The 27,071-nt window shown below is 48.0% G+C and overlaps 1 pseudogene; it reads right to left on the reverse strand.

Moving 5' to 3' along the window:
• Positions 1-5,417: 5,417 nt before the first annotated feature.
• LOC132220104 (synaptonemal complex protein 3-like) lies at positions 5,418-24,254 on the reverse strand (annotated as a pseudogene).
• Between the last annotated feature and the right edge of the window lie 2,817 nt (positions 24,255-27,071).

Consider the following 27,071-nt stretch of genomic DNA (forward strand, 5'->3'; position numbering starts at 1 on the left):
CCAAATTTAATACGACCACAAAGGGATATATATATATATATTTTTACCAATGTCACCCCAATAAATTCAATAAAAATTTAAAATTTAAAAAACTCATGGCAGCAGTGCCCTCGGCGGTCCCGGCTCTGTCTTTTGGACGGACAGACCCAGGGAGGCCCCTTCCTCAGCCTCCGCCACCCTCCCCGGCTCCTCCAGTCGCCGCCTGGAACCCTCCGCCTCCTGGGCCTCCAGACGCGCCAACGCCATTTTGTTTTTTTGGCCTTAACTCCTTGTTGCCGAACAACCATGAGCTCCCAAATCCGTCAGAATCATCCCACCGCGGAGGCTGCCATCTGCCCGCCCCCCAGCCCCCCCATCTGCGGCCTCACCTACCTCTCTTTTCCTCCAGGACGAGGTGGCCATGCGGGGCGCGGCCGCTTCCTCCGGGAGCTGGCGGGGCAGCAGCACCAGGGCAGCCGCGGCTCCTAAAGAGCAACCAGCGGGGCCGCGCTCTCTCCGGGACGGGCTGAGGCCTCCCCAAGGCGAGTGGGCGACACTCAGGGCGCCATGGAGGCCGCCCTGGTCCTGGAGGACCAGACCCTGGAGCGCAGGCCCGGTTCCGTCCGCAGCCTCCGCTCGGTGACTTCCTGCAGAGCCACTTCCGGGCGAGCAGGTGGCGCTCACCCAGAAGATGGCCGACGCCTGCCTCCCTCCGCGGGCTGCGGCCCAGGCGGGGCTGGGCGCGGAGCTCTTCCGCAGGCTCCCCCTCCAGCCCAGAGGCCTCGGAGGGCCCCTCTGCATCCCCTGGTGTCTGGCTCTTACCCGAGCCTCTCCCGGAAAACACCAGCCATCCTGTTAACCCCCCTGGAGCCCTCTCCCATGCATGGGACCAATGGAAACCATAAAGCTTTTGTAGCAAAATTTTTTTTTAAATTAAAAAAAAACACCATAAACTCATGACTACACAACTGCTCGGATACATGCAAATGCCAAAACCAAGTCCCTGACCCAGACCCAGGTCCCCCTGCTGAGTTCTTAAAGTACAATTTTCCTCATTCACTTCCTCATGCTCAGTATTTCCCAGGGTTTAAGAGACAGCGGATTCTCCTTTCCAACCTCACAAATCCTTTCTCTCCTGCCCCATGAGCACTGTGGGGAGCACCTTCTCTCTTTCAAACATCCTGAAAGAGAATCATTTTTTTAAAAATACCCTTCTCTTGCCCTGGCTGTTTTGGCTCAGTGGATAGAGCATCATCGACCTACAGACTGCAACGTCCCGGGTTCAATTCCAATCAAGGGCACATGCCCGGGGTTGCGGGCTCCATCCCCAGTGGGGGGCGTGCAGGAGGTAGCAAAGCAATGATTCTCTCACCATTGATGATTCTCTCTCTCTCTCCCTCCCCCTTACTCTCTGATTTAAACAGAAAATTATAAAATAACCTTCTCCCAAGAGCGTGAGGGCTTCTGGCTCCTCACCTGCTCTTCTCAGGAGACTGGCCTTGGCACCTGTCCCCTGGTGTAACTGGCAACTTCCTCACTAAAGAGGAGAACAGAAGCCCAAGTCGAGTTTCTAGCCGGGCGCCTCCTGTAGGACACCTGCGACATTTACTGCACATTTCAGAGCCGCAGAGCTGTTCCCAGACACAGCAAAAAACAGTAATCATGTTTGGGAAAGGCCTCCTGTCAGCCAGGCACTTTGACACAGATGATCCTGTTTAATCCCAAAGACACTGAGAGGGAAGCATTGAGAGACGAGTTGTGCAGAGCAGGAAAGTGAGGTCAGAGGGCTGAGGGCCCAGAGCTGCACAACTCTAAGAAAGAGTTGTACTCTTTCTCCTGCCCCAAGAGAGGCACAGCCTGCCCCCACCCCCAAGAGTTTACCACAAGTGAGGACACACTGAAAGACATGAAGGAATTTCTGAGCAGCCTGAGAGAAAGGAATCACAAAGGGGCAGCCTAAAGGGTTGTGTGGGGCAAAGGAGGGGCTGTTACTGTGGAAGATGAGGAAGGAATGGGTTCATTTTAGCCCCTAGAACTCAGCCTAGCCCATAGTAGGTGCTCCATTAATGTACATATCCTACATAATAATAGACAAACATGGTAATTAACCATAGCTCTGACACGTTTCCCATTGGCTAATCAGGGCGATATGCAAATTAACTGCCAACCAAGATGGTGGCCGGCAGCCAGGCAGCTGAAGCGAACAGGAGGCTTGCTTGCTCCAGTGAAGGAGGAAGCCAAGGTTCCCCGCCTGCCGCTGCCGGCCTCTGAGTTTGCACTCTAAGAAACATTATTGCAATTATAGAAGTTAAACAAAACCCAGAAACCTGCTTACGGCCAGCCAGGCTTCAGCCAGCAGATCGCAACAATGTTTCAATTATAGAATCCAAACAAACCCAGATCCCTGCTTTTTTCAGCTGAGGTCTCAGAGCTGCAACCGGGCCTCAGAGCTAAAGCCAGCTCTCAGCTCCAGTGACAGCCATAGAAGGTAAATAAATCCCAGAATAAAAAAAATAGAAAGAAAAAAAGGAGAAGTTGGGAGCTTCAGTCGCCCACCAGCCTGAAAACGGCCCTCAGCCCCTCACCCAGACTGGCCAGGCACCCCAGTGGGGACCCCCACCATGAAGGGGGTGTGACCAGCTGCAAAAGCCATCATCCCCTCATCCAGGCTAGCCAGGCACCCCAGTGGGAACCGCCACCCTAAAGCAACAAGATGGCGGCTAATTTGCATACTGAAGGCGGGTGGCAGCAGGCAAGGCTGTTGGCGGTCTGAGACTGGATCTGTGACCCTGCCAGGTGGGGGGCAGTGCGGGAGGCTGTCCGCGGTCTGGGACCCGGATCCATGACCCTTCCCAGCAGGGCGGCAGCATGCACAGGGGCTGATCGGCCAGGGTTGGGCAGGGCAGGACGCCTGGCTTCCACCCAGCCCCAGTCACTCTGGGCAGGTGAGCAGTGCAGAGAGCCTCTGGACAGGGGAGGCAGGCCGGTGGAGGGCGGCCGGTACTCCCCACATGGCGGTGGTGACAGCTGTGAGCACACCAAGAGGAGCCTGCAGGCTGAGCTGAAGTAGCGCCTGCAGACCATCAGTGCCCAGGAGTGGCTGTGCAAGATCCGCCTCCTGGCCCAGAAGGTGCAGGATCGCAGGGACAGCCACCGTGGCGGGCCAGACTAACGTCCTCCTGGCCGCACCACTGGGGTTTGCGGATCTGCAAAGCCAGAGGCCTCCGGTGTGCACATCCCCCCTGGCGTGCGAACATCCCCCAGCACACTGTCACCCTCCCACACCTGCAACAGTTGCAAACCAAGGCGTGCACAAGTTCCCCCCGCCTCTCCACCGCACTTCCATCAACCCAGCATGCCTAACACCCCCACAGGATGTGCACACATCCCCTCTGATGCGCTCACGTCCTTTGGAGAATGTCTGGGTGTTCTGGGTGCTGAGGGTGGGCGCCTGTGAGATGACAGTGAGAGGGCGGAGTGGTGATGCCCTGTTCCCACGGAGGCCAGTGCAGCTACGAGATCACCTCTAGGGGGTTAATGCAGGTGCTGAGGCAGGAGCAGGTGCAGACAGACACACCTGGTGGGTGCGGGCGGCCCTCGCTGAGGTGCCTTCGGTCAGCGTTCAAGATCAAGAACCCAGAGGCAGAGAGGAATTCCGTCCTCTCAGTGAAACAGTGGGATAGTCGGGGCGACTGTAGAGGAGGAATGTGCACTTTGGGAGCCAGCACCCATGAGCGAAGGCTGCCCTGACTGAGCCTCGCTTGTTTGGAGCCTAGCGCACTCCTGCCGGGCAGCGGGTGACAGGACGTGCTTTTCCGAATTAATGAGAGAAAACGTTGATTCTCCTGCTGCCCACGAAGGTGGAAAGTGAAGTGGGGAGACGTGGGGAGTGAGCGAGGTTCCCTGTCTGGGGGTTCCAAATCTGCTGTTGGTTTCTTTCACCACTGACTAGAGATATACAGGGTGTCCCCCCAAAATGTATACACACTTTGAATACCTACTAATTCCAATGGTTTTAAGCATAAGAAAGAAACAACAATGGAGCTGTTATCTGTTAAAAGTGTGGGCACAAACAGGCAGTTGGACATTCCCTGAGGTGTCTCAGATTGGAGAGGGTGAAGGCCAGACTAGTAGCCTGTGCACCGGGCTACTAGTTAATATATGATTGTTGCAAATTATTGTATAGCTACTTGCCCTGAACACTGCTTAAGTGCCTGTCCTGTGCCCAGACCTGGGGTGAATCTGTGATGCATGAGGGCTGATCCAGCACAAAACCTCATCTCTGAAGCTTACTATGAAGGAGAAGACTCATTTCTCAATTATTCTAATTCAATTAGAAGAGAAACATGATATCAAAAAACTAGAGAAAAGGTGAGAAGGAAGTTCAGGGAAAGAAGATGTGAACGTCCATTTGGAGAAGCTCAGGAAGGCTTCCTGGAGGAGGGAGCCTTTTAGCTGGGCCTCAGGTTATACATAACAATAACAACTAGAATCCACTAACCTCTGTTGCCCACTTGCTATGGGCCAGGCTCTATCTCATATATATGGCTTTATTTAACTCTCCCAATAAACCACGACATAGGTACTGTTATTCCCATTTAAAGATGGGGACACTGTGAGATACAGTAATGACAAACCAGTAATGGTCGAAGAAGGGATGGAATTCCAGGTGTGTCTGGAATTAACCTCCCTAGTCAGAGGGGACTGAGGGGGAAAAAGAGGTCTGCCTCCTCTGGGAGAGGACTCCTCTGCAGTGGACTTCCCACAGGAGCAGGAATTAAGTGAGTGCAGGGAGGGGACGCAGGCCAAGTCTGTTTCTGTTTGAGAGGCACAGTCTCCCTGCCACTAGGAACCGGCAGCACAGTGACTAGCAAACTCCAACAAATGAGATGAGACACTTGTTATTGGCAGAACAATTAGAGGGAATTGGGATTGCTTGCTCCCAACCTCCCCAAGTGTGAGCATCGTAAGTCAAGGAAATGAACTAAAGGGCTCACCTTCACACCGATAACAGCTTTCACTTACTGTGGGCAAGGCCTATACTAGGCTTTTGTAAACATTATCTCATTTTAATTTTCAAAGAAACACTTTAGCAAAAAGATAATATCCAATGATTGGGAATCATGTCCCAGGCATTGTTCTAGAATCTAGAATCTAGATGCTTGCATATGTCTAAACTCATTGGATCCTCCAACAACTCTAAACAGAATTATTATTATTATTATTATTATTATTATTATTATTATTATTATTATCCCCTCTTTGCAGAAGAGGAATCTCAGGCATAGGGCAATTAGGTATTTATCCCAAGGTAATAAGGTGGTAAAAGGAAGAACCAGGACTTGAACTCAGGTGGCCTGACTCCAGCACTCCTGCTGTTCACCACTACCCATTCTTCTCTATAAAGTAGGTGCATACAATTTAGGAATTTCGGCTACTCACTGAACTGTTTAGATTTTATTTGAAGGTTAACAGAAAGAGGAGGCTTGCACTCAAGCTAATGATTAGCATGGCGTAATATTTTAACCAAAAATTTTTAAACCACTCTAAGGCTTACAGGCCTCTTAGCTAATGTTATAATCGTATCGTATTACTTAGGTTCAAATTCTTTAAAGAGTCATCAGAATAACACGGATTGATGAGACTTTCAAACACTTGCCACCCCCCTGCTCCTGGATGTCCATCATAATTTGTTTTTGCAACACAGCCATTTCTTTTTAAAGTTCATTTTGTGCACCAGTAGGTAGAGTATCATGACTCTTCTCCAAGTCCCTCATACTCTGTGAACTGCTCATATAACTATTTGTTTTCAGCTTCTAGCTCTGAGCAGCTCTAGGCTGTTGAAAAAGCTTCTGTTGCCATTGAAACCAGTTAGCTAGTTTTCTTGTTCGCCGGCTTTCTGCACAGCTAGCTCGCACTGCTGACACAAAGTCAGAAACTGCTGAGAATATTCTCGGTTAAGCGTCTGCCTTTGATCTTTTTGGATTTTCCAAATATGTTCAATTTTCTGCTTATTGGTTTTGAGAGAAGCCTTGGTACGCATTGCTAGTCATTCTCTCTTTGCAAAAAGAGTGTTCCAGCATATTCTGGACTCTACCCCCATATCTTCAACTATTTCTGCAGAAGTCCTCTTCTTCCCAGGCCTATCAATTACTGGTTCAATAACATCCTCCTCGGAACCACTCGGATCCTTTTTGTCTTCTTTCTCAGAGTCAGAGGCGCTCCCCACCTGACCCTCCATGGCTGTCTTCCCCGGTGTCCGGTATGTTTCCTTCCCGAGGGCGCCTGATTTAGATGGTTTCTGACTGAGGTGTCCGCTTCGCTGCCACGATGCTCCTCTCAATCTTTGTTAAATGAATTTTAGAAACAAAACAAAAATGACATGATTAGCCCACGTTCACAGAACCGGGTGGTGTCCGTGGAACTGCCCCCCCCCCCCAATTCTGTGCTCTTGGCACACTCTTCTATTCTGCTTCTCTGTTAAATGAGCGCTTCCATTTTCAGTGTGAGATTTAAATCATCCGTGCGCTCCCTTTAGACATGCACATCACAGGGGCACCCTATGGGCCCCCTAGTCAAGGGATTCAGCAGAAAGGACTCCCGAAGTTCAGACCCCAGGCTCCCTGCAGCTCCCGGGCGGGGCGGAGGCTGCTGGGATGACTCAGGCCGAGACTAATTTACAAGCGCATGTGCCAGAAATCATGCTCACACCCCGGGTGTGTGGGGTGGGACTTAAAGGGTCGAAAGGCGCCATCCTGAAGATAGAACTGCCTCAGACTGTGAGTTCTTCGCAAGCAGTCACACCTCCTATTGTCTGGCCAGCCTACGGTCTACCCTCATGACCCTCATCTGATGAACCTCGGTGCATCCAAGGCAGAGAGTGCCCAGGCTCTGTGCAGCTGGCATTGGAGAGCGGCCTTGCCCTCCATCGGAGTGGAAAGCAAGGCTGACGGGAAGACTGTGGTCTCATTCACAGCCTGGCTGCCTTCCACGCACCAACAATGACACAACTCCCTCCTCCGACGAGCACTTTCCAATCTGCACTGAGATCTGTTGGATGAGGAGCAGTTTCCATCGCAGCCGTGCGCAGGCAGCTGTGGGTGGGGGTGTGGATGGAGCTCTCCTCCACCCCAAGATCTGGGAAGGCAGAGCTCATCTCCTCACCGGCCAGAAGCCCAGCCAAGCACAACAGGGCTGCTGCGGTGGCCGGGAGGAACCGGGTGAGAAACAGTCCCACAGCCAGAACCGTGAGAGCCCCAGTTGTCAGAGCCGCGTGCTCGTCTGTCCCGCTGATGGACGTGTCCCAAAAGGAACGCTTTGACTTGTTTTAGGAACTAGTCATAGCCTGGCTTGGGCACGCTGCCCATGTGTTACAAGAACAATCTCTGGGAAATGTGGAATAGAGTTATTGCCAAGCAGATCATAGCCCCGGAGTGTAGTATTCAGTGGCCCCTGGTACTCAGCCAGCCCCCAATTCCTCAGGACCCTCCTGATCACCAGCAGTGCCAGGCAAGCTGTGTGTGTGCTGAGTCCCTTTCATAGTCAGGCGCTGGGGCAAGAGGTACAATGACAAGGCCTCTGTCCTCGAGGACTTCTCCATCTGGAGCCCACAAATAATTACAACACAATCTGACAGCTGCCGCAATGTGTACCGGTTACGGGGCCCAGAGGGAGGAGGGATAGGTCCTGTCTAGGCAATCCCGGGAGGATCAGAAGAGGTGAACTGTGAGCCAGGCCTTGAAGGTGAGCTCTGCTCAGCCAGCATTTGTGAAGCACCACTGGGTACCAGGCAGAAAGCCAAGACCGGCCAGGGAGAGTGAGCGGTTGTAGGGGGATTCCAACAGAGCTCCATTCCCACCCTCTTCACCAGCCCCCTCCTGTCTTCCTTTCAAATGCCAGTTCAAGAGTATCTTCTCGGCAAGAGTCATTTTCTGGTTTCAACCAACCCCTAAATCAGCATCTCTTCTCAACCCATGAACTTGCAGCCTCTTCATGAACCAACCAAAATGCATTTGCAGAGGCTCAAAGAGTAGTTTAGAGTAGCTAAGAGCCGAAGATCCTCCCCAACTTATGCTAGGCTTCAAGAAGAGACCCAATGTTCCTGTGCTCAAAGGGGTGCCAAATTGAATGGTTGTATTTAGAAGTCATAGAAACTTAGGGATAAATGAGGGGCGAGGAGAGCATCTATTCTCCTCGAGAATGCCAGTTGAAAAGCTTCTTGGGATATTTCAAGTGTGAGCAGGTGTTTGAACTCGGGGACACTCTAAGCCCATTGAAAATAGAACTTCGTGTTTTCTGTGTCTGGGTAACCATCCCTTTTCTTCCCACCCTCACACTTAACTTCTTCATAGGGACACCTACAGCTTGAGTGCAGAATGTCCTTGCTATGGTCTGAATGTTTGTGTTCCTTCAACATTTGTATGTTGAGGTCCTAACTCCCAGAGATAATGGCACTAGGAAGTGGGCCCTTGGGAGGTGATTGGGTCATGAGGGTGGAGCTCTCGTGAATGAGATTAGCGCCTTTATGAAAGGATCCCTGACCCCTCCTGCCACGTGAAGACACAGTGAGAAGGTGTTCTTCATGAACCAGGAGGAGAGTTCTCAACAGCCAGCCATCTCATCAAATCTGCCAGCACCATGATCTTGGACTTCCCAGCCTCCAGAACTGTGAGAAATCAATTTCTATTGTTTATAAGCTACCCAATCTGTGGCATTTTCTTATAGCAGCCCAAGCGGACCCAGACAGTGCTCAAACAAGCTATTCTGCACAGGAAAGCTACGTAAACCCTCAACAGAGTTGCATCTCTCCTGGCCAATTTAGGTTCCTCGAGGTGGGCGTGGGGAGGCATCTAAGGGATTGGAATCGGGAGGCAAAATGTGTATCTACAGAAGGCAGAAAGGCAGGCCAGCAGGCAAGAAAGCAGGAAAGAGGAAAGGAAGGGAGGAAGGAAGGAAGGAAGGAAGGAAGGAAGGTTATTTTTGAGCACCTACTATATACCTGGCTCCAAGTTAAGACTTTACACACATTAATCAATATTGTTATATTTCATTTCTGCTTCCAGACAGCATGTAAGAAAAGTTTCATTGACTCTGCTTTACAGATAAGAAACTGAGGCTCAGAGAATTTAAGTAACTTGCCAAAGGTCAAAGCCCTAGTAAACAGGGATGCAATCCAATATCTGAAGACTCGAAAGCCAGCGCTTTTTCTAGATGGCCTGGATAAAAATAACTGCCATTTATCAAGACCCTGCTGCTTGCCAAGGCCTAGGACAGCCCTTTACAAACACAGAAAGTCACAGAGCAGATCCTCCTGGCGCAGCAGCCCCCGCCCAGGTACTTCTCCTGCCCAGCAAGCAGTAGCCAGGTAACTGTACCCTTTAGTGTCCAAACCAGAGCAGTTGTGAGTACAATGGCACAGTCCCATGTGGTCACCCTAGTTGTGATCACCCTAGTTGTAGCCCACCTGCCAACCGTTCATCCATCCCCCTGAGCAAATATGTTTGAAGAGGCTTAAATGCAATGCTCCAGTATGTTCCCTGAGTCCTCTTGACTCTCTCCAACAAGAGGTCATCTAGCCATTTGGGGACACTGACCACATAGTCCATTAAGGAATCTATAATAATAAAAGTGTAATATTCTAATTAGACTGGACATCCTTCTGGATGTCCTTCCATCCTTCTGGACGAAGCCAGGGCTGCAAGGGAAGCTCGGGTCCTGAGTGCCAGAGGGAAGCTGGTGCCAGCAGCCAGGGGAAGGAAGGCCTATTCTTGCATGAATTTCGTGCATTGGGCCTCTAGTATTAAATAAATTAAGGCAATATGTTTTATTATCTAGCTTTTTAATAAAGCCAATACAGCCCATTCAAAGAATTATCATGTGCCTTGAGAACACATTCTCTCTTGCTTTCTTGAGGTTTAAAAATATCCTTTCTTTGGATGACATGATGGTTATAACATATTCTAGTTTGGTTTCTCATGCCTTCAATGGACAAAATTCATAGTTGACAATTGTATGATATTGGTTTGCTTGAAGGTGAGCAACACCTTAATTGTTTTACCATTTTGATGTGCACAGTTCGGTGGTATTAAGTACATTCACATTGCTTCACAACCATCACTACCATCCATCTCCAGAACTTTTTCTTCATCCCACACTGAAACTCTGAACCCATTTAACACTAACTCCACATTCTCCCCTTCCCCAAACCCCTAGCAACCTCTGTTCTACTTTCTGTTACATGACTTTGTCTGTTCCAGGTACCTGCTCTAAGTGGAATCATACAGTATTTGTCCTTTTGTGTCCGGCTTATTTCACTTCGCATAATTCAAGATTCCTTCATGTGGTAGCATGGTGTAGAGTTTCCTTCCTTTTTAAGGCTGAATAATATCTCACTGTATGCATAGACCACATTGTGTTTATTATTCACTCAGCCATGGAGCTTGGTTTAATTTGCAAGTTAGCATAATCCAATGGCCTGGGCACCACGGATTCTGTCGGCACACATACTTAAGTGATATGGCACTCGCTCCCCACCCTGCCCAGGGTTTCTCTTTGTGATTATATTTAAGCCTGGACGAAGGGGGGCAACCTAACTGAAGAGGGGGAGTGATTTTCAGGCTTCAGCAGCCTCCCCACACTTCAACATTTGATTCCCCACTCTGTGGGTCTAGAGCAGAGGTGGGCAAACTTTTTGACTCGAGGGCCACAATGGGTTCTTAAACTGGACCGAAGGGCCGGAACAAAAGCATGGATGGAGTGTTTGTGTGAACTAATATAAATTCAAAGTAAACATCATTACATAAAAGGGTACCGTCTTTTTTTTTTTTTTTTTTAGTTTTATTCATTTCAAACGGGCCGGATCTGGCCCGCGGGCCGTAGTTTGCCCACGGCTGGTCTAGAGGCTCATTGTTCAGCTTAGCCAGGAATGATCAGACCTAGATAAAGGGCGCCAACCACCTTCATCCACAGCCACCTCCTTCACTGAGATATACCCCAAACTCAGATACTCGAGCCAAAACCTTTAGAATCACCTTCAACTTATCTCGTTTTCTCACATCCCGCTAACCAAAGCATCAGCAAGTCTTGTTATCAGCAACTTCAAAATATGTACAATTCAAATCCAACCTATTTTCACTGCACCACCATATCCCGAGTCCAAGCCACCATATCTTATGCCTGACCATGACAATCGTGTCCTACATGGTCTCCCAGTGTGAGATCCTTCCCCTTACAATCCCTCTTCATCGAAGAGCCATTCTGTCCTTCTAAAGTGTAAATGTGGTCATGTGATTTCCTAAAATACAGCAGAAACTTGCCCAGCTTAGCACAATGAAAATGATAAAGTCTTTTTAAAAACATATTCGTTGGTGAATGGCTAAGCTAGCAAAACAGAAATCTCTGGAAGGTAGGAACAATGTTTAAAAAAGCTTGACTCCATAAGGGTGAGCAACAGCGGAGATGACATGGGCCCAGGGTCAGGGCATCCCAATGCAAAGAAACAAGGGCTGAATGGATTTTGTGCGTTGACAGGGAAAGGACATGGGCAGGAAGCAGGAGACAAGACCTGGGGCCCTATCAAGGTGGGAAGTCAGACTGGAAATTCCCATGAAAAGTCAAACTTCCCAAAATGACAACCTCAGTGGATGAATAAGAAGTAAAAATTCACTCCACAGAATGAAACTTACTGGTCTAGTTTTGGCTGTGGGTGAAACAGAAACAAAAGAAACATGATTCCCTTGAGGATTCCTGAGCACAAGTTCACAGTGTTTGGGGCCATTAATCATATATCCTAGATGGTCCACACTAACCCAAGTAGACCTGTGTACCCAGTAGAAACACACCACAAATAGGCCCCAGCCTCAAAAAGTTGCCACAGATATTGGTCCAAGGAGCGTAAGTTCACACTCAGGAATCATAAGCACACAAATAAACAAGCCCTCATAAGGGAGAGTTGGCAGAATCAACAAACTATGGCACCAGCCCCACAAAGACTGCAGATGCTGCAATTAGTAGGTACAATGAATAAAGCAATCATGTAGATAATAAAACACAAGGGAGGACCGAGTGTGTACTAAGAGGATAAAAAACCAACCAGGCATGTTTGAAAAAATAAATAAATAGAACTTCTAGAAATGAAAAAGTGTAGTAATTAAAATCAGAAACCCAACAGATGTCTAAAACAATATATGAATACATCTGAAGGGGAAATTAGTGAAAACAAATCTAAAAATGTTACCCACTCTGCACTACAGAGAGAAAAAAGTATATGGTGGATAGAATGAGAGGGTCTAACATATGTCTAATTGGGTAGTTGGAAGAAGATATAGGAGAGAATTTGAATTTAATGTATCAATTCGTTGCTCAGTCTTCAGTAGCTTCCCTCACTCTTGGGGGTGTGGGCAGATTTCAAAGTTCCTGTCATGGGCTACAAGATCAAATAAGGCGTGACTTCTAACTACTTGTCCATTCTGCCTTTCTGTTCTGGAATATGTCAAACTCACTCCCACACCAGCGCTTCTTCCAGGAGAATTCTTCCCCTAGAACCCTGCATGGCTGACTACTTTGCTTCATTCAGATTTCTGCTTCAATGATGTCTCCTCCAAGGGGCTACCCTTGACCGCCCAATCTAACATTGTCTCTCACCTCGTCTGTGCTCTGTTTTACTTTTGTTTCTTGGCACGTATAATTAGCTAATATTATCTTATTATTTAGTTTGTTTAGTGTGTTCTGTTTCTCTTCCCAATGTATAGACATATGCCTGCCCTGAGTAGGCACTCAGTGAATTTTTTTGAAATAATTAATGGATGAATGAAACATACACATACCTACTGTGTGATCAGTACTTTAAGAGAGACAGGTGAGGCAGAGACTCTGGGTTGCCTGCCATTACCCACCCTCACTTTTTCCCTTAATCACACAATTCTAATTTTGAAGGGAAAGCGATGGGACTAGCTGAAAACCTCTATTTCCCAGGCACCCTTGTAGAGAAATGAAACCATTGGCTGTATTCTGGTGGTGTGGCATAAATAAACATGTTTTGTTGTCAGGACAACTCGTAAACGAGATGAGTAGATCAGCTGGGGGGCCTTATATGCCTTTCTACCTCCTCTTTCTTGCTACCTGAAATGTGGACATAAGGACTGGGACTGCCATGGCCATTTTACAACGACAAGTCGACCTTGAGGATGGGAGCCATGGGGCTGAGGATGGGAAAGCAGACAAACCAAAGGAACCTGGGATGTCAATGACGTCACACAGCCGGACTGTCTCCTTACCCAGACAGCTTTCAGCACAGAGACAAAGAAACCCCTCTGCTTTCAGTTACTACCTGCTGAAGATACTTGTCAACTGATCCTGTAAGTAAGATTCAGGCCCTTACTTCAGGAACTTACAACCAACAATGGGATTCAGACACACTCAGTGACCCCCAGGGCAATGGGCTGGCTAGGAGCTGATGAGAGTCAAGTGTTTTCGCCAGTATGGGACTTGGTGGGCAGAAGGAGAGCATGGGTATCTCCCCAAGGAAGGATTGGGTCATCAGCTTGGCCTTTCACACTCCCAAATTGTTGGGTTAGGCAAGGACTGGCAGTGTGAGGGGTCAAACCACAGCAATTTCTGCTCCTTCTGGAGTGACCCAGTGGGGGAAATGTCACATAAGCTCACAAAGTGTCACCGGTCAAGCGGCCAGCATGAACTCAGCACCATGTCTGTGCCCAGCACTGTGCTAGGGGCTGTGGGGCGAGGCAGAGGAAAGAGGAAATGTGGCTCCTGTCCTCAGGGAGCTTACAGTCACGGGTACTCACAAATCTTATGTCAAGGATGAACCTGGGTGGGAACCTTGGTTTCCTGGCCTCACATTTTCATGTGGAGGGAGTTTATCCACGGTAACACTTCCTGCCTCATTTTCCCACGAGGTTCACTCCTGATGAGTGGTGGAGCCATTTGTCTGATCGATGAGTTCTAGAGGAGCAAGAGATCAGCCTTTCTGGGTTCTCTCTTTAGGATCTGCCAGTAAGATCATGTCCATGTGGGGGAACCTTGGCATGCCCAGAGTTTCCATTGATGGTGGACTAGTCTGTCTAACTCTAGGAGGCAGTATTAGGAAGCTCATTCATTGTAATGACTCACCTGTGCCCAGCTTTTATCATTTAAAAAGTTGATGTTTTTCTCTCCATGTCTCTTTTGGTTCTGACCTCAGAAAGGAATGAGTGTTATTTTTGGCCCCTCGGGATAATTAACGCTGACAGCTGTTGCAAAACACCCCCAAATTTCCATGCCTTAACGCTATGAAGGTTTTATTTCTGCCATTATACACCCTCCCCGGAAGGGTCCAACTGGCAGGCATTAAGTCAGCACCGTCTCCGTGCTCAGCTCGGTGCATTTAGTCTCACCAAGTCCAGTCTATATGTTTCTGGTCAGAGCCCCACTGGGAAAGGGTGACTCGGGGACCCAGTTTGCTTTCATACTCTGCCTCTACCATATGTGGCTTCCGAGTCAACCTGGAATCATGCAGCATGAGCTTTTCCAGGGGAAAGCCTGGAAGATCAGTTAGGCCATGGGATGTTTTCCAGTGCAAACAGCCAGGCATGGAAATGTCACAGACCGCTTCCTCCTACAATCCACTGGACAAAGCAAGTCACATGGCACCTCTTAGATGCGAAGAGTGCTGGGAAATGTGGCTTATTCCGGTGCCCAGAGAGGAGAAAACACGAGATGGTGTGAACTTCAGCATCCTCTACCACAACCCAATAGCCAATAGTCCCTTCATCGTGAAAATGACCACTTTAAAAATCAAAGAATGCCAATAAGTTGCCAAAAACATATAGCCATTCATCCACAGAGCTGAGAGGAACATTGGCATCATAGAAACTAAATAGTGGTGGGGATGGGGAAGGGCAGGGGCTAACACTGGGTAGGATCCAGGCCCCAGCCCCCTTGCCTTAAAGAGTAGTGAGTTCCCTGTCACTGGAAGAAGGCAAAGAGAGGCTGAGCACTTGGTGGAGATATGAAGAGTCAAGTTTTCCATCAGATGACTAGACTACGCCAGCGGTTCCCACACTTTTCATTCTCAAGGGCCCCTTTCATAATTGCTCCCTTTGGACTTCATGTTTTGAAAGATTTTGTCTAACAAACAAATGGCACTTATTGAGTAATAGCAAATACATTTCCTCACTTCTTACTAATCACGGTTTTGTGTGTGTGTGTGTGTGTGTGTGTGTGTGAGAGAGAGAGAGAGAGAGAGAGAGAGAGAGAGAGAGAGAGAGATCCACAACCAGACATGTGCACTTTAGGCACCATGTCTACCATGGTTTTGATCTGCTAATTACATTTCAACATTGCCTAGAATGTCACCAACAGTGCCAAAAGTGCCATCAAACAGCCAATGGAAGATTCTGACCAAGATGCCACTCTGATTTGATTATTTAATTCCAGCCAAAGTGAAGAAACTAAGACTTCAGTTGCCCCTATCATGGGATAAATTAACAATTTTAAAATAAATTACAGAAAAGTACTCTCAGACCCACAGTGCTATTTAGAACTCCAGACAACTCACTTGCTACTTCGCTCCAGCCTCTTCCTCCCCAGCCGACCGTGTCGGGGTGCATTTTATTCCCACAGAGTAGGACAGGGCCCTGCCTCTGTACCCCCAGTGCCTAGCTGGGTGCCACGTAGTTGCTCAATAGCTGTCCGTGAAAAATAACATGTGGGAGCGAATGGGATGAACTCCATTTCTTGCTTGGAGGGAAAGCTGGTAGATCAGAAGAAAACAGGCCCCTGGGAACTTGACAGGTCCATGATCAGAAAGGCAAAGTCAAGGGCGGACTATCTGGGTGGATAGCAACTCTCTCACTCCTCTTTGTATAGGCAGAGCCTCTTCCAGGGCCTGCTACCCCTTGAAAAGAGGGCCTCTCTGTCGGCAACCAGCTGCCTTCTCCACCCCCACCTTTCCTGCCAGTGCTAACGCCCCCTACCCCTTGCTTATATCCAGGTCTGGCCCAAATTCTCAGAGCTGCGCTGCATACGGAATAACTAACTAAGGGCATGCTTGGAATCACAGTCACTTTGGAGCTCATAAACTTCCTAAACTGAAGCTTAAAAATAGCTTTCTGGCAACGTGTCCCTGGATCTGTGCGATGGGTCTGCCCTGTGCGTTTTTTTATTCACCCCTGTTCCGCCAAGACTCTGCGTGGGGAATGGTGTGAGCCTCGCCCTGCCCTGCCTCCGCCTGGTGCCCAAGTTCTCGGTCGCAGTGCGTGGCCCCCACCCACAGAGCTTGGAGCCCAGGGACTGTTCAGGGTGAGGGCCGGGGAATGCACCAGTGGACGAGGACAGGAGCTCTGCTCAGCTCACGCCCCCACTTTGCTGCGGGGAAGCTCATGCGCTGGGTTAAACGTTCTACGGGTCGTGAAGAGGCCCAGGCCTTACGTCCCGCGGGGCCTTTTTGTGTGACTGTGGAAGCAAAGGGGTGAAGCAGATCAGCAGTTTGCAAACTGTACTTTCCAGAACGCCCAGGGGTCCAGGGTAACCTCCCAAGAGCCGCTGCCCAGAGAAAGAAGGCCAAGTGGGTAGGATCCAGGCCCCAGCCCCCTTTCTACCCAGCAGCTCTGCTTTGCCCTGGAGCCAGCGATAAAGCTGGGTTTTGATCCCAGATAGTCTATCTTCAGCACCCTGGCTCTTCATCACACAGTTCTATGCAGCAGCACCATAACACAGAATAAAGGCACAATTCCAGGGCGTCTCAAATAATACTTGGGGTGACGCAGCTGCTACAACAAATCTGTATGCTGAATGCATGACGTTAAGAAAGAATGATTCTGGGAGGAAGTCCGGGAGGGCTTCATGGAGGAGGTGATATGTAAGATAAGTCAAGAAAGATGGTAGGAGCTCCCCTGGATGGCAGACGCCAAAACATAGGCAGGACACTGGGAGGTTCAGGGAAACCACAGGGGTTCTGATTGGCTGGAGAAGAGTATTCCCAGGGTCCCATCTCCCTGAGAGTAACTTCCAATCATCCCCTGTCAATATTCCACAGCTCTCAGATCCCAAACCCCAGGGTCCAACAGCAGCATTGCCAAGAGGCAGGGAGGGAACATCAGCCCCTTCATCTTCTGTAGCAGGGCCTCTTTCCCGCCAAGCACCACCTGACTCTTATCATTTGAAAGCTGTTCAGACCCCGGACAGCTGAGAGGCCCTGTCCTTTGCCAAGGTGGAGCAGAAAATTCAAGAATGGAGCTCAGTGTCCACCCGCAGTGTAATTCCTTTTCTCCACCACCTTTGTACGGGGTTATTTTTGAAAGTTAAATTTTAAAAAATTTTATCCCATTTCTAGGAATGTGTCCTAGATGAATATAAAAGCAAAATGAACATCTGAGAATGTTCACTGTAGCAAATTTTGTAATAGTAAAAATCAACAAAAACGTTACAAAGAAAAAGCCCATTTATGAAGGTCAACTTGATACACTCAATATGATACAGTTGGATCCTGTGAGGCTCCTTTTAAAAAGTGGAGCAGTTTTGTGGATGTGGAAATACAGTCGCGATTAATGAAGGGTGAAAGTCAACGGGCAGAACAAAACATTGCTGCCATTTGAAATGTTTTTAAAGATTGTAGACATGGAAAGTTACAGTAATGGTACATTGAAACTGCCAAGGGTGACTTGGGGAGTAGAATTAGGGGTCTAAAGCGGGAAAACTATTTTTTTCATTGGTATACCTCTTGCTTTTGAATTTTTACTATGTCCATATGTTATGTCCATAATAAAAATTAATTTACAGGTTTGTTCACCTATAAATTAGCTCTATTAATTGATTAAAATAGAAAACATGCCACAGGTACAAGGATCGTGTATGATTTCATTCCATTAACATTGACTAAGAGTTTATTTTACCCCAAGCAAGTGCTAAGAGCTGGGGTGATGTATATCCACAATGGAAAGTAAAATAGAGACCCTGCCTTCTGGTAGCTCACTGTCAAGTGGGGGGAGTGAACCACGTAAATGTCTACAACAGGGAGAAATCAGAGTCGTGGCTGAAGAAGTCTTTCTAGAGGAGGTGCTATCTGCAGAGGGTTTTGAAGGATGAATAGAAGTTAATTACAAAGAAGGATGGGGAAGTGCATTTCAGGCATAATGAACAAAACACAGCCAGGACATGGGACAATAACGGAGAAGGGGGCGATTTTGAATACTTATTAGTGCTAATGGAATACTACACGGCCACCAAAAAGGAAGAGGTAGCTCTCTTGGAACCAAGAGTCGGTGGGAAAAGTGGTTAGGAGTGTGGGCTTTGGATTAGTTATTAGATCTAGGTCAGCATCTGGCTGCCCCATTTACTAGCGGGGGGCAAGGGACCAAGAGACAGTACTCGTTAGCATGCGCTTCCCTGCTGAGCCAGCGGGGCTCCACACCTGCTGTCTCCCCAGCGCTTTCCGCGCAGAGGCCCAGAGAGGGGCAGTGCGTAGCCCACAGTCACACAGGGAGGCAGGAGCACCCAGATCCCTGCTGTCACATCGCACAGCGCTGCCTCCCCCGACAGGCGGCTTCACCCACCCGTCCATGTCCATATCACAGCACCCTCTAGCTCACTTTGCAAGGGAAGGCTGGGGAGAAATTCCCCGCGGAGGAGTCGGCTCTTGTGGAATCGGCTTCTGGACGGGGGTGGGGGGTGGGGGTTAGTGGCAGTCTCAGAGGCAAGCCAAGCATCCAACATGCGTTTGGCAGAGAGAGGTGAAGGCCATGGGAGGCCAACTAAGGGATGGAGGCTGAGGGGCAGGGCAGTCTCCTCCCTTGCCGGGTGCCTGAGTCAGAGGGGCTGTGAGCTCAGCCCGGCTGCTGGGCTGGGAGGGTGACTCAGAGGGTGTGTAGTGAAGTGAACGTCTCCCTGGCCAAATATGGGCTCGGCTCTGCTCCGTCTTGCCATTCACGCTGCCAGAGCCCAAGGCCGTGTCTGCTCCACATGCCAGCCAGGCCCCTGATGGAGGGAGGAAACTATTCCACACTCCCCTGACCCCTCTCCCCTCCCTGGCCAGTGGGTGGCACTTGGCTTTGCATTCTCCCGGCAACTAGTAATCCCGGGCCACACATCTGCTCTCCCCACATCACTGTGCCAAGCGCAGGATGGAGACGTGAGAACATTCTGAAGCGGCGGTTTTGCCATGACAGGGTCCTGCTCCGCTGTCCGACACCCACGGGACTGTAGGAAAGAGGCCACAGCTTGTCTTCCCCTTACATCCCCCGGCGCCACGCACAAAGCGTGGGGCCGGGTGGATGCGATGCACTGTTTGTTAAATAGATGAATGGCTGTGTGCATTTTGTGTGCCTGTATGTGCGCGTCATTCTCTGCCCCCAGACTTTTAATTCCTGGAGGAGATAATAACTTAACGTAGCACGCCCGATGTGCCAGGCACCAATCTCAAAACCCTGTCGTATTAGCTCACTTAATGTGGGGATTAACTCATTTAATCCTTACACGAACCCTCAGAGGAAAGTACTATCATTATTTTCATTTTATAGATAGGAGCCTGAGGCCCAGAGAGGTTAAGTAATTTGCCTGATGTCACATGGCAGGTAAGTGATAGAATCAGGATTCTAGCCCCAACAGTGTGGCCTCAACGCTGGGCCCTTAATGGTATTTCATTCATTGCCGTCTCTCTGATGCCAGCACAGTGCCTGGCACACGGTAGATAGAAATAATTATGTGTGGACTAAGTAATTAATTAATTAGTGTGTGTTAACACAGATGTTTGTTTGCTAGACATGGACTTGCTCAAAGAAAGTCTTGGTCTTGCCAATGCCTCCAAATGCATTAATAAATGGTTTAAGAGAGAACACATTTTTAAGAAGGAATGTTCCCCAATGCCTACATGCTTGGTGGGCGGTCCAGAGTGCCTGGACAGCTGACTGAGGTGTTCGGAGTTTATTCAGATGTCCAGGAAGAGACAGGCTTGGCCAAGAGTCAGGGTCAGTTTCATGGCCAGGAGACCTGTGTAGCTACACACAGTCCCGCGCTCAGTACACACAGCCCCGCGCTCAGAGAACCCCGCCTCGGTGCAATGTTCTACTGTCACCATCTTGAAATTCTGAATAGTTTCTGAGCAGGGGCCCTCCTGTTTGTTTTTAGCTTACACTGGGCCTCGCCAGTGATGTAGTGTGTCCTGCCAAGAGTGACCAAAGCCCACGAAGATGAGTACAGGAAGGAGCGGAGAGGAAAGAGACCCCAAGGGCACTGTGGCCTCCAGGAGCAACGCCTTGGCCATGGCCAACATTCAGACGACGGTCCCACGCTCAGCAATGGCAGCCCGAGCGTGGCTCCTGAAGGGCCATTTGGATCTCACGACCCACCCTCAAGAGCTGCCCCTGAGACACCCCAGTCCCAGGACTCTGACAGCTTCAATCGTCACCCAGGCCAGCTCCTTCAGGCTTCCCCCGGTTCAGACACGACGGCGCTAATGCCTTCACGTGGTGGAACTCGGACCGCAGGCTGAGCACCAAGCTGTGCAACTTTCCTATTGCTCGCACCAACACCGAGAGATGGTTTTACTGGCCCCATTTTAGGCATCTGAGGTTCCAAGTTGAGACCAGGCAAAATCAAGTGCAAATAAATTATTCCAAGACGGTTGTTCTTAACTAATGGCGCCCACTGCCCCTCACTGTTTCAGGTAGGCCCTCTTTCTGCCTAGAAAGGCTCTCCCCTCTCCCCAGATGCTGTCTTCTCTCTCACCTCTCTTCCAGTCATGCTCCTGGGAGTGTAGAACCAGGACTCCAAGCCAAGCAGTGGGCCACATGCTCTTACCCATACTTCATACACTGTTCTCCCTATTTGGGCCTGGCTTGGATGGGCCTGGAAGAAACTCCAGCCTCAGCCTCTTCGTTTATGAAGTGGGCTCAATAAATAGACCCACATCACAGACTTGCCTGGATTAAACGTAATGACAGATGTCAAAGTGCTTTTTAACGATCCATAGTCAAAGCAGTTATTTCTGTTAATTATCGGTAGTGAAACTAAGGCTTATTAAACCTGATGCCAAGAAAACAAAGGTCATTAGCTCCCACCACCTTTGCTTCAGTCTAAGCCAGCCGTGGGCAAACTACGGCCCGCGGGCAGGATCCGGCCGGTTTGAAATGAATAAAACTAAAAAAAAAAAAGACCGTACCCTTTTATGTAATGATGTCTACTTTGAATTTATATTAGTTCACACAAACACTCCATCCATGCTTTTGTTCCGGCCCTCCGGTCCAGTTTAAGAACCCATTGTGGCCCCCGAGTCAAAAAGTTTGCCCACCCCTGGCTAAGCCAAGGCCAGACATACCCTGGCCAATCATTGGTCAGTAAAGAATTGAACAGGATCCATCCTTGCGCTGTCCTCACATCCTGATTCTGCCACTGTGGAGCTGTGCAACTTTGAGCAAATCACTGTGCCTCTCTGAGTGCCGGGCTTCTCATCTGCAAAGTCTGGTGGGTGGCGGTAGGTGCGATGCAGTGGGGTCGTAGGTGCCTAGCACAGTAGACTGAAGTGGTGGTTGGTATTACTCTTAGAACAACCCAAACACTCAAGATTCCTTGGCCAGCGTCTTGCTCTTCGGGATGGTTAATTTGATGTGTCAGTGTGCCTGGGCTCAGGGATGCCCACAGAGCTGATAAACCATTATTCTGGGGGTGTCTGTGTTTCTCAGGTTAGCATTTGACTCTGTAGCATGAGTAAAGACCATCCTCACAAACGCATATGGGCATCAACCAATGTGAGGAGGACCCAGATAGAACAAAAGGGCCAGGGAAAGGTGATGTGCTCCCTCTGCTTGAGCCGGGACATCCATCCGCTCCGGCCCTTGGGTATCAGTGCTCCTGGTTCTCAAGCCTTCAGACTCAGACCATGACGGACACCATTGGCTCCCCTGGTTCTTGGGCCTTTGAGTGTGGACTGAACTATCCCCCCGACCTTTCCTGGGTCTCCAGCTCACAGATAGCAGATCATGGGACTTCTCAGTCTCCATGATCACCTAAGCCAATCACTCATAATAAATCTCTTTTTATAGATCTATAGTTACCTATTGGTTCTGTTTTTTTTTCTGGAGAGTGTAATGAGGATCACAGGATGTGGTGGAGAGTCCATTTAGAGACAGATGTCTCCTTCACCCTATTCTCTCCTCCAACCACATTTTTCAAAGGAAGAGAACATTGTACCCATCAGAAACACACATACCAGTTCCACACATGCCAACTCTGTGACCTTAGATAAGAACAGGTATCACTTGTTCAACCCAAATAATGTCTCTCAACCACTAACTGGGGACAAAGTTGATCTACAGTGGGAATTAAATGAGATAATCCATGCAAAGACACTATATAGGTACTGACATATAGTAAATAATACATGTAACTATTTTGTTGTTGTTGTTATGTGAAATTAGTTCTAAATTGTGAGATGTACATTAGTTTTTTATATGACCCATGACAGTATTAATCTAATTTTTCATCACCATAGCAAATAAAACCTAAGAGTGTATTGATACAAGTCAGCTGATGATGACATTTCAACAGGCCTACGTGCTGTCCTGCCCATGGTCCCATCTTGCTGCTTCTTAATTCCTGCCAGCACCCTAAGAAAAATCTTTAAAAATTAAAAAAATAACTATTCTCTATAGGCTCTTGATATTTTAGGTGTTAAGAATTGTAGTTTCTTCCCACCGCCTGTAATTGTTTGAAAGCCTATGTAATCATTCTTCACCAAGTTTACTGTCCAATGGTAGGGCACATCATGGCCGTGCTGACAGCCAATCTCATCACCACAGACAGTGCCTCGTTGGACATCTGGGACCAGCATGGAGGCAGGATGCAGTGCTGTCTCAAGTTCAGATCCTGCACATGATGTGGGATGTGTAACATAAGAAGCAGCTGCACTGTATCAATCAAAATGTGCCCTCAAAGTACAGAAAGTGCAGGGCGAATTACAAAGTGCGACGATTCTGGAAAACAGATTTTCGAAGGCTGGAGTCCAATAGCATTCTATTCCTCAGTTTGACTGTGCTCTGCCAGGAAAATTTAGCAGTGGGAAAGGGAGCTTTCTATTTCTATTGGCGGGGGCGAGGGGGGGGGTGGAAATGAAAAATTTCAGAAAACGTGAAAGAAATAATATTGCAATGATAGTTGTATTGATTTGTGGTGAAACCATGGGGAGCGGGGGGCGAAAGTATCATTGTTCAACCAAAATAAGTTGAACTGAAGTGAACAGGTTTTTTTAAAAAATTAGTAGTTTAAAACGGTTGCAAACAAATCATGACCCCATAGGTCAAATCTGGCCCGCCACCTGTTTTTGTAAATAAAGTTTTATTGTCACACAACCATGCTCTTTCATTCATATTTTGTTTCTGGCTGCCTTCATGCTATAATGACAGAGGTGAGTACTTGTGACAGGGCCTTTGTGTCCCACAAAGCCTAAAATATTGACTTGCTGGCACTTTACAGAAAAATGTTGCCAAAAATGTAGCTGGAAAGAAAAACAATATTTAGGTTTATGTTTGAAATCAGAGTGAACCATGAAAGAAAAGAAAAACTTCACTTGATCATTCCCCCAGATATTTAAGTCCCTACTGTGTACCAGACACTGCCTAGCCATGAGAAAATAAACAAAGGACCTTGCCCTCCTGGGACTTACCTGAACTGAGGAGTTACTATAAAAGTACATCTCTATAAAAGCTGATCTCTATTAAAGCACACATATATTTTTTAAGATGAACTCTTTAAAAGAACAATGAAGGAGAAATGTTTTCAAGCATTAGGAATGAGATCAGTCCTAGCTGGTTTGGCTCAGTGGATAGAGGCTCAGCCCGAGGACTGAAGGGTCATGGGTTTGATTCAGGTCAAGGGCATGTACCTCAATTGCAGGCTCCACCCCTGGCCCCAGTCGGGCACATATAGAAGGCAACCAATCTCACATTGGTGTTGCTTTCTCTCTGTCTCTCCCTCCCTTCCGCTATCTCTAAAAATCAATGTGGAAATATCCTCAGGTGAGGACTAAGCAAAAAAAGAATGAGATTAATGTTTCCTCAGCTTAATCAATAATATGTAACGAACCAACTCACAGCTCAATGAAGGAACACTTGTCAAGTGTGCAAAAGAGATCCAAGAACACCTCAAGGACCAACAAGAACAAAGAAAGGCTGTGAGGGCTCATCCAGGCTGAAGGAAGGGAACACTGGAACCGATTTGCACGTGGCTACAAACAGCACAGTGTGCAGGCTGGAGTCGATCTGAATAAAATTCTTGGCCAGGCCTATCATCGCGTTGCTCACAGGAGCAGAAAATTGAGTGGCTTTGCAGCAATGCTGATGAAAAGACAGCTAAGCATTTCAACCACACATGATTACCCAGAGGTTTGAGATGCAGCAGTAATAAGCTTTGACTTGTGAGCGAGGAAATAAAGGAACTCTCCAAAGCTCCCAATACTATGAATGAAGGCATCTGAGAAAAGGCTGATGATCTTTCCCAGCATTGCCCTGTGGAGTGAAGGGGCAACTCGCAGGAAGCCGTGTTATTCCTGTAAAATGACTCTGAGCTATTCATTATGGTATGTTGTGTTCATTTGGGCTTAACATCCTTTAAGAGATTACGAAATTTAGGAAAATGTCTAAAATGACTTTTCAAAGATCAAGTGTCTGATAAATTGAGCAGGATGCTGAGATTAATTTCCAACTTTGAACATATCCTTGGTCTGAAATGGATCACTTATTAAGGGTTTCAGGAATTCTTTCAAAGGGTTGCAAAATACAATTATCTATGATCACCTCTTTTTTTTCTTTCTTCATTATTTATCATCTGAGTCAAGCAATAAACATTTCAAAACTATTTAGGATGGAGTAGAGGAATCCTGCCAAGAAATAATCAGAGTTTATGAAAATAAATCATCCTTTCACACATAAAAATCCTGAGAGAAAATCGTTTTTGGAGAATTTAGATAGGCCTTTTCTATTTCTTTCAGAAAGAAATATATTGTTTTGTGATGTTTATTACTAAGGATTGGCTTCTTAGTTGTTAATTTTAATTTACATTAGGAGAACATAAAAACACAATATTTTTGAGATTTTGTATATGTATCTACATGGATATGTATATATGTGGAAAACAGAGGCAAAATTTTTCAAGGATATTGATGTCCATATGATGTCCATATGGTTTCATAGCTTCATTTTCCTGAGCATGACGCAAAGTTTGATTGCCCTCACGACTGCTCCCATACAGGTCATTCCACATGGTGTTCCCAGAAATGCCTCTGACGCCTCAAGCCATTGAATTTTGCTTCAATTCCTCCAATTGCTCAAGCAAGCAAGAATGCTTATTCTTACCACTGTGTCTTAGGACACACTGTGACGTGCACTAGCCCTTGATGGTTATTAAGAATGACTTGGTAGCCCAACTGGTGGGCCTCAAAGGAAGGAACCAGTGGTGTGTGGAGAAGCTGGCCATGCCAGATGAGAGGCACATATGTTCTGTTGCTTCAACCTCACCCATCAGCGTTACCCACTCCAGTTGGTCAATTGTCATGGTTGACATCCAATTTTGAACTCTACGGGGTTTTTTTGTTTTGTTTAGTTTGTTTGTTTGTATTTTAATGTATTGTTATTGATTTCAGAGAGGGAGAGAGATAGAAACATCAATGATGAGAGAGAATTATCAATCGGCCGCCTGCCACGCCCCCCTCCCACCCCCCTGTCTGGGGATCAAGCCCACAACCCGGGCATATGTCCTGACCGGGAATGGAATCCTGACCTCCTGGTTCATAGGTCAGCACTCAACCACTGAACCACACCGCCAGCCCGAACTCTTGTTTTAAGGCATGCTCCCCTGGTAACAATTGGACACTGTTCCTGGGAGAAGATGATGACATAATAGAAATACTGAGGTTGTTTTTATTAGCATATGCAAAGACCTTTGAAAGCCCCATTTGAAAGATGTTGCTGTAAAGTCTGACACTTGTTTAGTGAAGGTCCCTCATCTGGAAATCTGTTGAAAATAAGGAGTCTGGGCCCCCTGCAGACAGCCTATCAGGCTCCACCTTAGCTGGTATAATTACCAAACCCCATTTTAAGATGATGAAACGCAGGTTTGCAAAGGCAAAGTCCCTGCATCCCTGGTTTCCCAAGCCACCCTCGGGAATGGCCTCAGGGGGCACCTCTGTCACTGGATGTGCAGGATTTATGCAAGAATGTGTTTATTTACACAAAGCGACTGCCCCTCTGAGCGGGCCCATGTATGACTGGCATGTTTACAGGCACTGGAGTCTTGGGAACTCGGGGTAACAGCAGGCCAGAGGGAGATACTTCCAGCTCCTCTCAAACCAGGACCCCTGCCCATCTCCTATCCCCCCTGGAGGCCTCTCCACTCCCTCCCAGCCACAATGGACTCCTCAGAGTCCTTTCAACAGTCTGTGCTTCCTAGTACCAGCATCTCTGTCTGGTTCTGTTCCATTGCCTGGAATTTTCTCTTCCCCAACCTCTCCTCTGCCTGGCTCACCACCACTCATCCTTCAGACCTCCACATCCATTTCTCCCAGGAAGTCCTCCTGCCTTCTCCCACCAGCTGGACTGGGGAGCCTTTCTTTGTGCTCTTGAAGCATCCTGTCTAGTCATCCTGCACTGAATAAACAAGTGACTTGGTTGTATGCACAAGAGGTGGTATGGCAAAGTGGTTAGAGGCCTGGGCTCTGGGGCCAGTCCACCCCGGTTTAAATTTTGGCTCTGTCTCTCACTAGCTCTGCGGCCTTGAGCAGGTCCCTTAATCTCGCTTTGCCCCTGTCTCTCCCTCTATAACATAAGAGCAATAATACCACCAGCCTGTTGTGAAGATTCTAAGACTTAATCATTCAAGGCATTTAAATAATGCCTGGCACATGACAAGTTTCATTAGTTATTATTACGATGATCCACTGTTTTCTGGTCCATCCCTTCACTAGACGGGGTTTTTGATTGTGGAGATGGCATCTTAATTATCTCCTAGCAGAGCCTCAGGGACATAGTAGGACATAGTAGGTCCATAGTAGGTACTTAGTAAGTATTTGTGGATGGAATAAATCAGGGGTCCTCAAACTATGGCCCGCAGGC

The sequence above is a fragment of the Myotis daubentonii genome, chromosome 17, assembly GCF_963259705.1.
Source record: "Myotis daubentonii chromosome 17, mMyoDau2.1, whole genome shotgun sequence".
Classification (NCBI taxonomy): domain Eukaryota; kingdom Metazoa; phylum Chordata; class Mammalia; order Chiroptera; family Vespertilionidae; genus Myotis; species Myotis daubentonii.